The sequence below is a fragment of the Bufo bufo genome, chromosome 2 (assembly GCF_905171765.1).
Source record: "Bufo bufo chromosome 2, aBufBuf1.1, whole genome shotgun sequence".
Taxonomy (NCBI): Eukaryota; Metazoa; Chordata; class Amphibia; order Anura; family Bufonidae; genus Bufo; species Bufo bufo.
In genome coordinates this window covers 402731642-402744471 of record NC_053390.1, presented here as the reverse complement: position 1 = coordinate 402744471, position 12830 = coordinate 402731642, and the positions used below count along the sequence as shown (strand labels likewise).

The following is a 12830-nucleotide window of genomic DNA, read 5'->3' as shown; positions in this document are numbered from 1 at the left end:
TGCCATTCTGCTAATATTTGTCTATGGAGATTGTTTGATGATGATATGTAGTATATCTTTATACATAGATGGTATGTCAAATTCTTTAGACACAGAGATCTCATAAACCAGCTCTGACTGTATTCCAGATTCATCATGTATTATGCTGTATGTCAACATTGAGGCTGAAAACAAGCATTTGTGTATCCATATGGTAGTGTGTATGACCATGTGTTATACACTGCATTTTAGCTGTACATATACTGTAAGGTCTACTGATTTGCATTGAAGGGATTTACTTATAGGTTATGCTCCATGACAAAAAAGTATGCAAATTAGATTTCCTTGAGAAGGAACTAAATTATCTCATATCAGCCAAACCTGAGGCTCCTTCAAAAGGAAAAGTCATCCCTCTGTAGAAGGCTGTTTTGGTTTTTTTCCCCTTTTTCAGTATAGAGCTAGCACTGGTTAGCTGGAGGATGCAGCTCTGGAGAAGGAAGCAGGGGTGATTGAACAGGTTCTCATTGAAGAAACCCACCTACTGTAAAGAATCTCTTAGAAAGTGTTCATACAATGTTTTTTTCTATGTGGATTTCAGCATGTTGTTCTGCACCGAAATACATGACAAAAATTGCCATGTGTGGTTTACATGTCGAAACCACAATACAGGTGAAACTCGAAAAATTAGATAGGAATTGCATTAATGCAGCTTAAAATTAGAATTTTGTGAAAAGGTTCAATATTCGAGGCTCAAAGTGTCACCCTCTAGTCAGCTAATTAATCCATATCCCCTGAGCAAAGGGTACCTCAAAATTGTGACTTTGGGGTTTCATTTAGCTATAAGCCATAATCATCCAAATTATAACAAATAAAGGCTTGAAATATCTCGCTTTGCATGTAATGAGTCTCTCATATGTTAGTTTCACCTTTTAAGTTGCATTACTGAAATAAATAAACTTTGCACGATATTAAAATTTTTCGAGTTTCACCTGTAGTTGTCTGCACATGGATGGATCTGTGGCATGCAAACGGCAAAACTGCAGCAGATAGCAAATGTTCGCCCTCTGATGTACAATAAGTATAGAATCTCTTTACATGTTTAATGAGTGGGCTTCATTTCTTGAGATTATACTGCCAAGAAATCATGTTTTGTATATTACATGTTGTAACTTTTTCCCAAACCTTCTGCAATGTATTCATATACCAAGTGTCAGCAGTAATAACACCAAGAACGTTAGGACAAAACCTAATAATGCAGCTAAACAATGGACTCTTTAAGGCACAGGCTTTCAGTAGACTTTGCACCTACATTTGGCAAAGGCCTGTCATAAATTAACATGGATAATGGTTGAAACCTGTTTGTAAAAAAAAATACAGATGTTGTTGAGAGAAAAGAATTGGTAATTACAAGTTGTATATTTTGGCCTTCTTTCTAAGCTCCTCACTTTTACCCCGGGACATTATTTTCTATTTAAATGTAACAATGAGGCTTATATGTAAACTGTTCAGCATTGGCATATCAAATTGCTCTATTATTCTGATACTTGCATGGTTCCTTATAGTCCTCAGCTTGTACTTCATGCTGATATATTGAAAAGGGGATCAGAATATTGATGGCCAATCCGTAGGATAGGCCATCAATATCTGATTGGTGGGGGCTCTTTCTCTTGGCACACACAACATCAGCTGTTTAAAGGGGAAACGGCACATGTACGAGCCCTGCAACTTCTTCATTGTTGACATCGGGCTGTCTACCTGCACGCTAGCTACTTAGTAGCGATGGTGCAGAACATTTCAGAGGCATCCTATTAATTTTAACAAAACAAAGCTTCAATAACACTCACCAGTGGCTGGCAATAAGCAGACATATTAGACACAACGTAACAAGAATACCTTAAAGGGGTTGTGCAAGAATGGGCGGGGTTTTAGCCCCCCCCCCCCCACACACACACTTACTTGGCTAGACCTGTAAAGAAAGATGACTGACCTGCTTCCCAGCGCCGGCTTCCTGCTCTTTCTCCTTCAGGCCTTTGATGCTTCGCTGGGCTCCCTTGATGTCAACATCTGGCTTGACATCATCTTAGCCAATCACTGGCCACAGCGGAGACCAGATCCCCTTGCGTTTTTCATAACATAAGGGGAGCCGGTCATCGCCGCCACTAGTGATTGGCTGCAGTGATGTTATACCAGATGTTGACATTGAGGGAGTTCAGCAGAGCATCACAGGCCTGGAGGAGAAGAAACCAGTACTGGGAAGAAGGTAAGTCCTCTTTCCTTTTCAGGTTCGGCTGATGGGGGTCAATTAACACATTGTTTTTGGTGCAATTTTTAAGCCAAAGACAGGAATCTACCCAAGAGGAATAAAACATATAAAAAACTTGTTCTCTCTCTTGTATCTGCTTGTGTTTTTTAATAAAAACCTGTACTAAAGACTGCATCAAAAACTACATGAGAATCCAGCTTAATACGCCATCCAATGAAACCTGTCATACAATTTTCTTTTCAATTGGATTCCATTCTGTCATAAAAAAAAAATCTGTAAATGTTGGAGCCATATTGACATACAGTAAAGCCTGTAGATGTATTTGGGCACCATATTACAGGTCTTGATGACTCTGAGCTTGTACAGAGCCATAATATGCCATGTGCATAAGACCTAACATAAATTTTTTCTATGCCTTCTCAAAATTATATTTCCAGGAAATACAGCACTATGATTATTTGGAGCTAATGGCTGTATCACACCTGCAGATAGTCAGGCAGATCATCTCTAGCAAGCGTTCGTAGGGACGCTCGTTAGCGATGATCTGCCTGTGTAATAGTGCTGCCGATTACCATTTGCATGCTGAAAAATCATCGTTTGCCAGCGGCAGAATGTGCTTTGTAATACCAGTCTGTTGCCGGAAAATAATGATTTTGTATGGGGATGAATGATGGCATTAGCGATCACTCCTCCCTATACTGTAGAGGTGATCGCTAAATGTAATTGCAGCGGTCTCCTTCACTGACTAATAGACGACTGTCGGGAAGGAACGCTTCCTTCACGACAATGGTCAGCCTCATCTGCTGGTCTAATACCAGCCTTAATCTAAACTTCATGAATATAATTTAGTGGTGTTGTCTAAAGTATAAAAAATTGTTAAATAATAAAAAGAAAATGTAACCTTCTCAAGCCCCCACTGATACAGCACTGCTACTTAATCCACAATGTAAGGTTTTTGCTGCAGCAGTGAGGTCCCGAACTTCTACAGCCAATCACTGCCCTCAGCGGTATAATATATATTTTTTCTTTTTTAAATTATTTTACCAGCCTTCCTGCAGATTGCTGAGGAAAAATGTAACATTGACAACCTACTTATTGCTACTTAGAAAGATGTAGAAATGGAAATATATTTAACAATTGCAGACAATGTTTTCCGCAATTTAAATACTAATTAATGAGTCTGATGTTTCATTGTGAAAACTAGAACATCTGGAAAGGAAAAAAAAAAAAAAGGCATAGAATAAGAAACAGACCATATTATTATCGTTTTAAAACAAAACTGCTTAAAATGTCCTCGGGCAAGAACTCTGGCTAGGAAGGACTGAGGAAGTCTGGATGGGAACTGTGAGCATTTGGAAACGTGATACTTGCTTCATAAGGAACCGATCTTTCTTTTCAAGGCCTTCAACTTGTAGAAGATGTTTATAATAAGATTTTACTGATGTCATTTACTAGATATCTTTATTCATCATTTCATTGATTATCAGACATTTGGTAATGCATTGCCCTAAACATAGCAAAATGAGATATTCACAGATAATAATATACTTTTTTTCTTATTTCTGAAATAGCTCAAATAAATAAAAGCTCTCCAGAATTGTTGAACCGTAGAAAGCGTAGGGCTCACTAATGGGTGATTGTTAACCCCACATGGTTGTACCTTGGAGTAAATTGCACCAAATATATTAAGGGTACTTTCACACAAGCGTTATTCTTTTCCGGTATTGAAATCCGGTGAAGGGTCTCAATACCGGAAAAAAACGCATCAGTTTTGTCCTAATGCATTCTGAATTGAAAGCAATCCATTCAGTATGCATCAGGATGTCTTCCGTTCCGTCCCTTGTACAGTATTTTTTCCGGCCGAAATCCCGCAACACTACCTCACTTGCTGGATCCGGCATTAATTTCAATAGAGATGTATTAATGCCAAGTGTTCCAGAAATTGCCGCATTGCTGGATACGGTTTTCAGGTCTGCGCTGGGACACAGGAGGACGTATTTTCCCTTTTGATCTTTGAAAAAAAATGAAATACCAGACCCATTATTCAGGATGAGAAGGATCCGGTATTTCACCGACTCCGTCTAACGGATCTGGAAAAAACTGATTTCCGTTTGCATATGGTTGCCGGAACTGCCTGCCGGATCCAAACAATGCTAGTGTGAAAGTACCCTTAAAGGTAGTGCCTTCTTCATAAGCATGTCACATTTTGGTCTGCTGATCTAAAGTCACGGGTGTGCTGTCCTCATCTTTTGTGGCCCCATTGAGATTGTGACCCGCTTCCGATCCGCAAAAAATGTGGACCAAAACCATGATCATGTGCATGAGCCTTAGGTGGATAAATAAGCTCACGTGTTGGGGAATATTGTAGGTATTTTCCTGACACAACTTGACTGGAACTACGCCATGAACACGACGTTGAAAAAGTGAAGTGTGAACCAGGAAAGACACTTTAATGCCTGTAAGACCCTACAGAAGGTGAATTGATTGTAGATGCTTCAGGCTATAAGAAGCTTGTGCCTGCTTGACCTTAAACCTTGCACACAGGCTACAGGATATCGCTGTCTGAGAAAGTGACATTGTAGTTAGGAAGAGGAGGCAAAGTTCAAGAGCAACAGGTCATGCTTTGATGCTAGACAATAAAACATAAAGTGCACCGGAGACTGGAACACTACAATCTATAGTTAATAACACAAACAGTAATACAGTCCATAGATGGTCTATAGATGTGTTACACTTATTGCATCATTGAGGGACAGCAATTGCAATGAAATGAACAGTCCATAACATACAAGAGGATGCGTGATCAGATATCTCATCGGCCAATGATAGTCACCTTGCAGCCTCTTCCAAAGACTAATGTTAGAGATGGAGACACACAGAGACCGTTAGGACTTCATCCACTGCAGTCATAAATAAGTACCATTTTCAATAGATCCTATTAGAAAGAGCGTTCATCATGGACACTATAGAAAACCACCACTTCCCCTGTTAAAATACACTGATTGTCCTAGGTCTCACCAAACAGGCACGCAGCATCAGCTGAAGACTACATTGGCTCTCTTTGATGAGACAACCTCTTTAAAAATAAAAAGGCAATGCTGATCATATACACTCACCTAAAGAATTATTAGGAACACCTGTTCTATTTCTCATTAATGCAATTATCTAGTCAACCAATCACATGGCAGTTGCTTCAATGCATTTAGGGGGGTGGTCCTGGTCAAAACAATCTCCTGAACTCCAAACTGAATGTCAGAATGGGAAAGAAAGGTGATTTAAGCAATTTTGAGCATGGCATGGTTGTTGGTGCCAGACGGGCCGGTCTGAGTATTTCACAATCTGTTCAGTTACTGGGATTTTCACGCACAACCATTTCTAGGGTTTACAAAGAATGGTGTGAAAAGGGAAAAACATCCAGTATGCGGCAGTCCTGTGGGCAAAAATGTCTTGTGGCTAGAGGTCAGAGGAGAATGGGGCCGACTGATTCAAGCTGATAGAAGAGCAACGTTGACTGAAATAACCACTCGTTACAACCGAGGTATGCAGCAAAGCATTTGTGAAGCCACAACATGCACAACCTTGAGGCGGATGGGCTACAACAGCAGAAGACCACACCGGGTACCACTCATCTCCACTACAAATAGGAAAAAGAGGCTACAATTTGCACGAGCTCACCAAAATTGGACTGTTGAAGACTGGAAAAATGTTGCCTGGTCTGATGAGTCTCGATTTCTGTTGAGACATTCAAATGGTAGAGTCCGAATTTGGCGTAAACAGAATGAGAACATGTATCCATCCTCTGATGGCTACTTCCAGCAGGATAATGCACCATGTCACAAAGCTCGAATCATTTCAAATTGGTTTCTTGAACATGACAATGAGTTCACTGTACTAAAATGGCCCCCACAGTCACAGATCTCAACCCAATAGAGCATCTTTGGGATGTGGTGGAATGGGAGCTTCGTGCCCTGGATGTGCATCCCTCAAATCTCCATCAACTGCAAGATGCTATCCTATCAATATGGGCCAACATTTCTAAAGAATGCTATCAGCACCTTGTTGAATCAATGCCACGTAGAATTAAGGCAGTTCTGAAGGCAAAAGGGGGTCCAACACCGTATTAGCATGGTGTTCCTAATAATTCTTTAGGTGAGTATATGTAATAACAGATTATTCTTAGATTATTTCAGAAAAAAAGAATGGGGCAATGAATAGGGCATTACAAATGAAATATTAGGCTCCATTCACACGTCCGTAATAATGGGCAATTTGCGGAACGGATGCGGTCCCATTCATTCTCCATGGGAACGGAATGGATGCGGACAACACACAGTGTGCCGTTCGCATCTGCATTTCCGTAGAGCGCTGACGATCTTCCGGTCCGCAGCTCCAGAAAAAAATAAAGCATGTCCTATTCTTGTCTGCAATTGCGGACAAGAATAGGCATTTCTATGGTGGTGCCGGCCGGGTGTATTGCGGATCCGCAGTTTGCGGATCTGCAATGCACTATGGACGTGTAAATAGACCCTTTCTGCAATATACATGCAAGAAAATATTGTATGATTTTTTAAGTACATTACATTTTCCTGCCTCGTAGCGCCCCCTGCTGTTTATCCTTCTGGTCCACCTTCTCCTGCATTCAGTGGTGGACTAACATGCTCAGTAGCTTCCCTGCTTTCCTGCTCCCCTCACTGCTAGCATAGTGATCTCATAGTGAAGGAGGTAATATACATCCCCACTACTAAATTCATAGAGATATATAGCTATATCTCTCTCTAGACAGCGGAGAAGGTAATTGTGGGCACATTACATACCATATGTATCTCTAGGGCTATATGTGAGGGACTATTTTCTATGCAAGGGAAGAAGGGGGTACCAAGAGCTGCGCTGCATCCTGGGAGATGTAGGTACATGATTGTCTCAGGTGGAGATCTGCTGCCCACTCACAGAAAGGGGTCTTCCTCTAGATAAGCAGATAACTGAGTAAAACAGACTTTCACATTTGTGAGATAACCCCTTGAATAGTTTACAAGACTTGTCATGCATTCTCGCTGCTTGTTGACACGGTTTATGCCACTTAAGAACTAATTCAACAGTTTTACTAATAAAAAGGGAAAGAACAAAAACACTAAATAGTTTGTCGTGAATTTGCTATGAATTTAAAGGGACTATGTCACTCATCATTTTTTCTGCTAGTTAATTCCTAATAGCGACACATATCTTTTTTCTAATTTGTTTTTATTTTTTTTCCAGATTTTTTTATTCTGTTTCCTGAACTTAATTATGGGGGCAGCCATCTTACCTGACCTGTACTTAAAGGGAACCCGTCACTGGGATTTTGGGTATTGAGCTGAGGACATGGGTTGCTAGATGGCCGCTAGCATATGTATCAAATTGGATTTTTTAAACAATAAAAGCACACAGAGCTATGGGGACTGGGTATTGTGTATGTGCTAGCGGCCATCTAGCAACCCATGTCCTCAGCTCTATACCCAAAATCCTGGTGACAGGTTCCCTTTAACAACATTTATATATATATACATATATATATATGTTTTACAGCAGCCCCCAGGGGCCATAGACTTAGTAGTCTCGAGGGGAGTCCTATTGACTTCTATGCTCTGTGACCTGTGCAGAGGTCATTTTATAAGGAAGTAGTAGATAAGCCTTGAAAATTACCTATTGTAAATGGTGCATCCTGTGTTATCTATATATAGAAGTGTTATCTGTCATTGTAATCCTGTCTGTAGATAATAATGATGAAAAGTGATCTGGACAAACCAAGATATTGTGCCTATTATTAGGCTTAATGACCAGTGCAAAAACTGCAGGATTTTAAGATTATTATTATTAAAACGATATTTAAAAATGTAAAATAACCACCAACAATTATTTAAAAATATGTTTAATATAAAAACTTGATTTAAACAATAGGTCATGTTACTATATATTAAGTAAAACCTGTTGTATTTAGTCTTCCATTAGACCTTATATAATGCAAACAATATAATGCATTCACTATCAATGCACTAATCTAACAAAGCTATTCAAATTAGTAGCAGGAAGTAGTAGCTGCTGGGTTTTGGAATGACAAGTAGGTGGCACTAGTAGTAATACGCCGCAGCCTCTCGGCACACATCTGGGGGGAGATGGTTAAGCATAGTGGGAAACAGACAACCACTACAAAGCTCAAGCAATGAGCGTGTGGTGAAGCGTGAGGCTCTCTATTCAAACTGCGGAGAGACGCAAATAAAATTGTTCAAGATGCAGCAGACATCAAAGACCACACGACATCAAAGCCAGCACACTGAACGTATTAGCACTGAATTACAGCCCAGGATAAGAAACCTTGAAGTTGCATTTGCAGAGAAGACTCTCCTTAATGTCTGTTTTCTGAAGGAAACTGGACAACACAGGAGATCTGCTTGCATTAATAAAGTGATCATTACTTACCTGGCTATTCCCGCTCTGCGGATACGGTTTTCCCAGCCAGGATCTGTTTACTCGGCTGCAGCATTGACATCACGTTGACAACACATGACCATTGCAGCCAATCACTAGCCTCACTAGAGCATCGCTGAAGCTTGTGATTGGCTGCAGAAGTCACGTATTGTCGATGTGATGGCAACGCTGGGAGAACCGGATCGGTAGAGCACTGGCCACCAATCCTGGATTGTAGGGTGGTCGTAACCAAGGAAATGAACAGTGCATAATGTGATGGAAAAATGAATCCAGCCAGCAAAGGAGACAATATGGACAATGACAATACATTAGTAAGTGCCTTGTATTAACTTCCTCTACATGATAAATGCTATTTGCTGTAGTGAGACAACCCCTTTAAGTGATGATCATTTCTTTATTACAAGCAGATCTTCAGCGTTTTCCAGCTTCATCATAAAACCTGATAACCCATTTAAAGGGGTTGTGTCATCTGAGACATTAGTGGGCGAAAGCACACTCAGCTATTTTTTAAAGTTTCACATAAGTGGATGGAAAGCACACCACGCATGCACGGCCACCTCTCTATTCACTTCTATGGCACTGAGCAGAGCAGTGCTCAGATATTTTTAGAACTCCCATATAAGTGAATGGAGGGTGGCTGCACTGGCACGGCGTGCTCTTGTTCACTTTGTGGGTCCTGTTCTAGAGATAGGTTCATTGGAAGCATATTCTAGCATTATGCCACCAATTTCTCAGATCAGACAACCCCTTTAAATACTGATGAAAGGTCATCTTTTTTGGATTTAGCAAGTAAACCTAACCAGTAGCTTAAGGCAAGATATTTCTGATTACTGGCTGGCTAGGTGCAATGTAAAAGCTTAATAATGAAGGCAAATAGCATTTATCATGTAGAAGAAGTTAATACAAGGCACTTACTAATGTACTGTTATTGTCCATATTGCCTCCTTTGCTGGATTCATTTTTTCATCACATTATACACTGCTCGTTTCCATAGTTATGACCACCCTGCAATCCATCAGTAGTGGTTATGCTTGTGCACTAAAGGATTGCATGGTCAGTGCTTTTTTCTATACTGTGCAAGCACGACCACCACTGCTGGATTACTGGGTGGCCATAACTTCTAGATACGAGCAGTGTAACATGCATGAAGCCAGCAAAGGAGGCAATATGGAGAATCACAATACATTAGTAAGTGCCTTGTATTAACTTTCTCTACATGATAAATGTAATTTGCTTGTGAGAACCTGCCATATTGAAGTCTGATCTGCTAATAGTGTGTTATAGAACAGGAGCAGCTCATCACACACATATGATTATGATTGAATTAAGAAAATTAAAATACTTAAATATTACTTTATTATAAATATATTCCCAAATACCTTTCATCATTTATAATGGCAGGCATTTTGTATAAGGAGCAATCATTAGGAGAAATAAAATGGCCACCGTCCTATTAGTACACACAAAACCTATCTTAAGGACAGGAGGACAAGTTACTTCAGGACACTGAGCTAAAAAGTCACCTCATCCTTGTCTCTGCTCTACTTGCCAGGGATTATGATCCTAAATACAGCTGGTAATATCTTCAGCTGAATCTGTGTGAGAATGGAGTTCATAAGGAGACATGAAGTACACAGAGGATGGACAGGACAGACTGTGGTAATGGAGACTGTCTTCTCATGAACTCCATTGCCACAGAGATTCAACTGAAGATTTTATCAGCTGCATTCAGGATCATAATCCCTGACAAGCAGAGCAGAGAGGAGGATGAGGCAGCTCTTTAGCTCAGTGCTCTGAAGTAACTTGTCTTTTATGTGATTAGGACAGGTTTTGTGTGTGCTAAAAGGGACGACGGCAATTTTATTTCCCCTGGTGATTGCTCCCTAGACAAAACGAGCCATTATAACTAATGAAAGGTATTTGGGAATATATTTATAATAAAGTAATATTTAAGTATTTTCTTTATTCCCGGAGAACCCCTTTAAAGAGCCGAGCCAGTCTTCCCGCTTGGCACTGTAATCCCAGAGCATTCCCTGTTGCTGAGATCTGCATGCACCAGTGAATACGCTGGGAAGGAAGACAGTAAGGATGCCTGGCCCTGTCACTCAAAGGGAGGGGAGAATAACTAAGGGGGAAAGGCAGTGGGGAAGCAGTGCTCCAAGGGGCTAGGCCCTCCCCTCAGTGCTTAGAACACCTAATTAGCATATTGAATAAAGTGCACGTTTCTGCAAAATGAGGCCGGAGACCATTTAACTCAGTATGATCAACCCTAGCAGGCAGTATGCCCAATTTATTAGGGTTGATTCTGACGTATGATTGAAATAAAAAAATGACACGTTTTACTGAATCTTTTCCCATAAAACTGTATAGCAATCTGCTCAGCTCCTACTGCTCTGTAACATAGTGCCTGCAGATTGGATTACATTTTCATGGTGATAGGTTCTCATATGTGGTCTGCTCTATATAGATGGGAGAGTCAGTTCATCCAATTCATGGGAGTTGGACTGATTTGCTTCTTGGAGAAAATAATGTATGTACCAGACTACTGAAAACAGTTTGCTAGGATTGGTATTCTTCACGATGTGGGTGGATAATCCTCTTGGAGAATAAATACAGACAATTTTCTGATATTTGCTAACTTCTGTTCATGATCAATTGAATTGCCTTGTTTTTACCATGAATATCCTGATAACATAAGTTGCATGGAGGAGCTATGGCTATTCTTCCTGAACTATAAATCCTGATTTAGAATGGTGGAATATTCATGCGGACCTGTGGAATGAGTGAGAAGGAAATCTCTGAAGCATCACTTGGCTACATGACGCTTTATTGAAGCAGTTGATCCAACAGCCCACATTCAGAAGCTGTTCATAAACCTAAAAATATTTTAACTGAGATGATGACCTATAATTACCAGTGTTACATTGTTGGTACCAACATTTTTTTTTTTTTCAACCAACTGAATTTGATTTAAAAAATGTAAACATTTATCTTGGTCAAAAGTCATTAACTCCACTATTGCCCCAGATTTTTCATGCACAGTAACCATTTTTGCAAGTTTACATATGAATATAGAACGCCTTACAGTCAAAGCAGTTTTACTGATATTGAATATTGAGCAGCCATGTTGTAGTAATGGATCCACACCATCGCTATTTTACTGGTGCTCTGTGTTAATGAGATGCAGACATAATAGTCCATAAGATAATTAAGGGCCTGTCAACATCAAAACGCTCACAAGCCAACATTTGCGAGTGTTAGCAAACTCATATAAGATTTTATAATGTCTAATAAGACTTTTAGCATTGACTTGTAGACTAATAAACAGTTAATGACTTTACCTGTTTTAGCTCTCTGCTTAGAGATCCACGTTGCAATATTTCAACCCAAGATTCGAGCCAGAGAGAAAAACCTCAGCAGATCTTCTTTCCCTTTCTCTAAGTCACTCCAGACAAACTGTCTCCCAATTCCGTCACTGCGAAACAGATCCACAAACTACTTGGAACAGCATTTTAGAGCATGCAGCTGAACAAGAAGAGAATACTTAAAAAAGGAATGTAGATTCTCCAAATTCTAGGTCACTACCAAAAAGAAATAGCACTGCCAAGTGTGATTAAGGATCTGGGCAGGAGGGGTGAAAGACAAGGTGGGACCCAGCTTCGTTCTTCTTTGTTTCTCCTTGATTTTCACATAAGAAATCACTTGCACTCCAGGTTCTGTAGAGACTTTGCTGCCAACCTCAAGGCTGGGATTAAAGAGTGTGGGATGAGAGCACAGAGACTGAGCTGTAATGTCTGGGGTGTGTGGAAAGCAGAGTGCTGAATGCTTCTCACTCTGAATGCCAGTCCCACCTATATCACTCCCACTCTCCGCTGGTTTTCCTGTGTGTACTCCCAGGCACTGCCTCCAGCTCTTGAAACTCTTATGAATGAACAGGCTCTTGACATTTGTTAACTCTGGCCCAGGAGCTCTTCAAATAGTGGAGGCACTTTTAAAACCACAACGCACAATGAGTCTTGGAAGTTCTGGACTGCGATATCTGTTGTGTGGATAGATGTCCTTCAATCTTTCACTGTTGGGTTGCCGGACAATATATCACAGCTTTCATCTAATTGTTCTTTCCAGT

At 40.3% G+C, this 12830-nt stretch overlaps 1 protein-coding gene across 1 annotated transcript in view; it reads right to left on the bottom strand.

Moving 5' to 3' along the window:
* The window catches only part of LOC120989272 (lysophosphatidic acid receptor 1-B-like), a 160567-nt gene extending 148063 nt beyond the window's left edge, over positions 1-12504 (bottom strand). Inside the window, 1 exon segment of the mRNA XM_040417264.1 lies at positions 12046-12504. The gene's annotated coding sequence lies outside the window, so the exon portion shown is untranslated.
* Between the last annotated feature and the right edge of the window lie 326 nt (positions 12505-12830).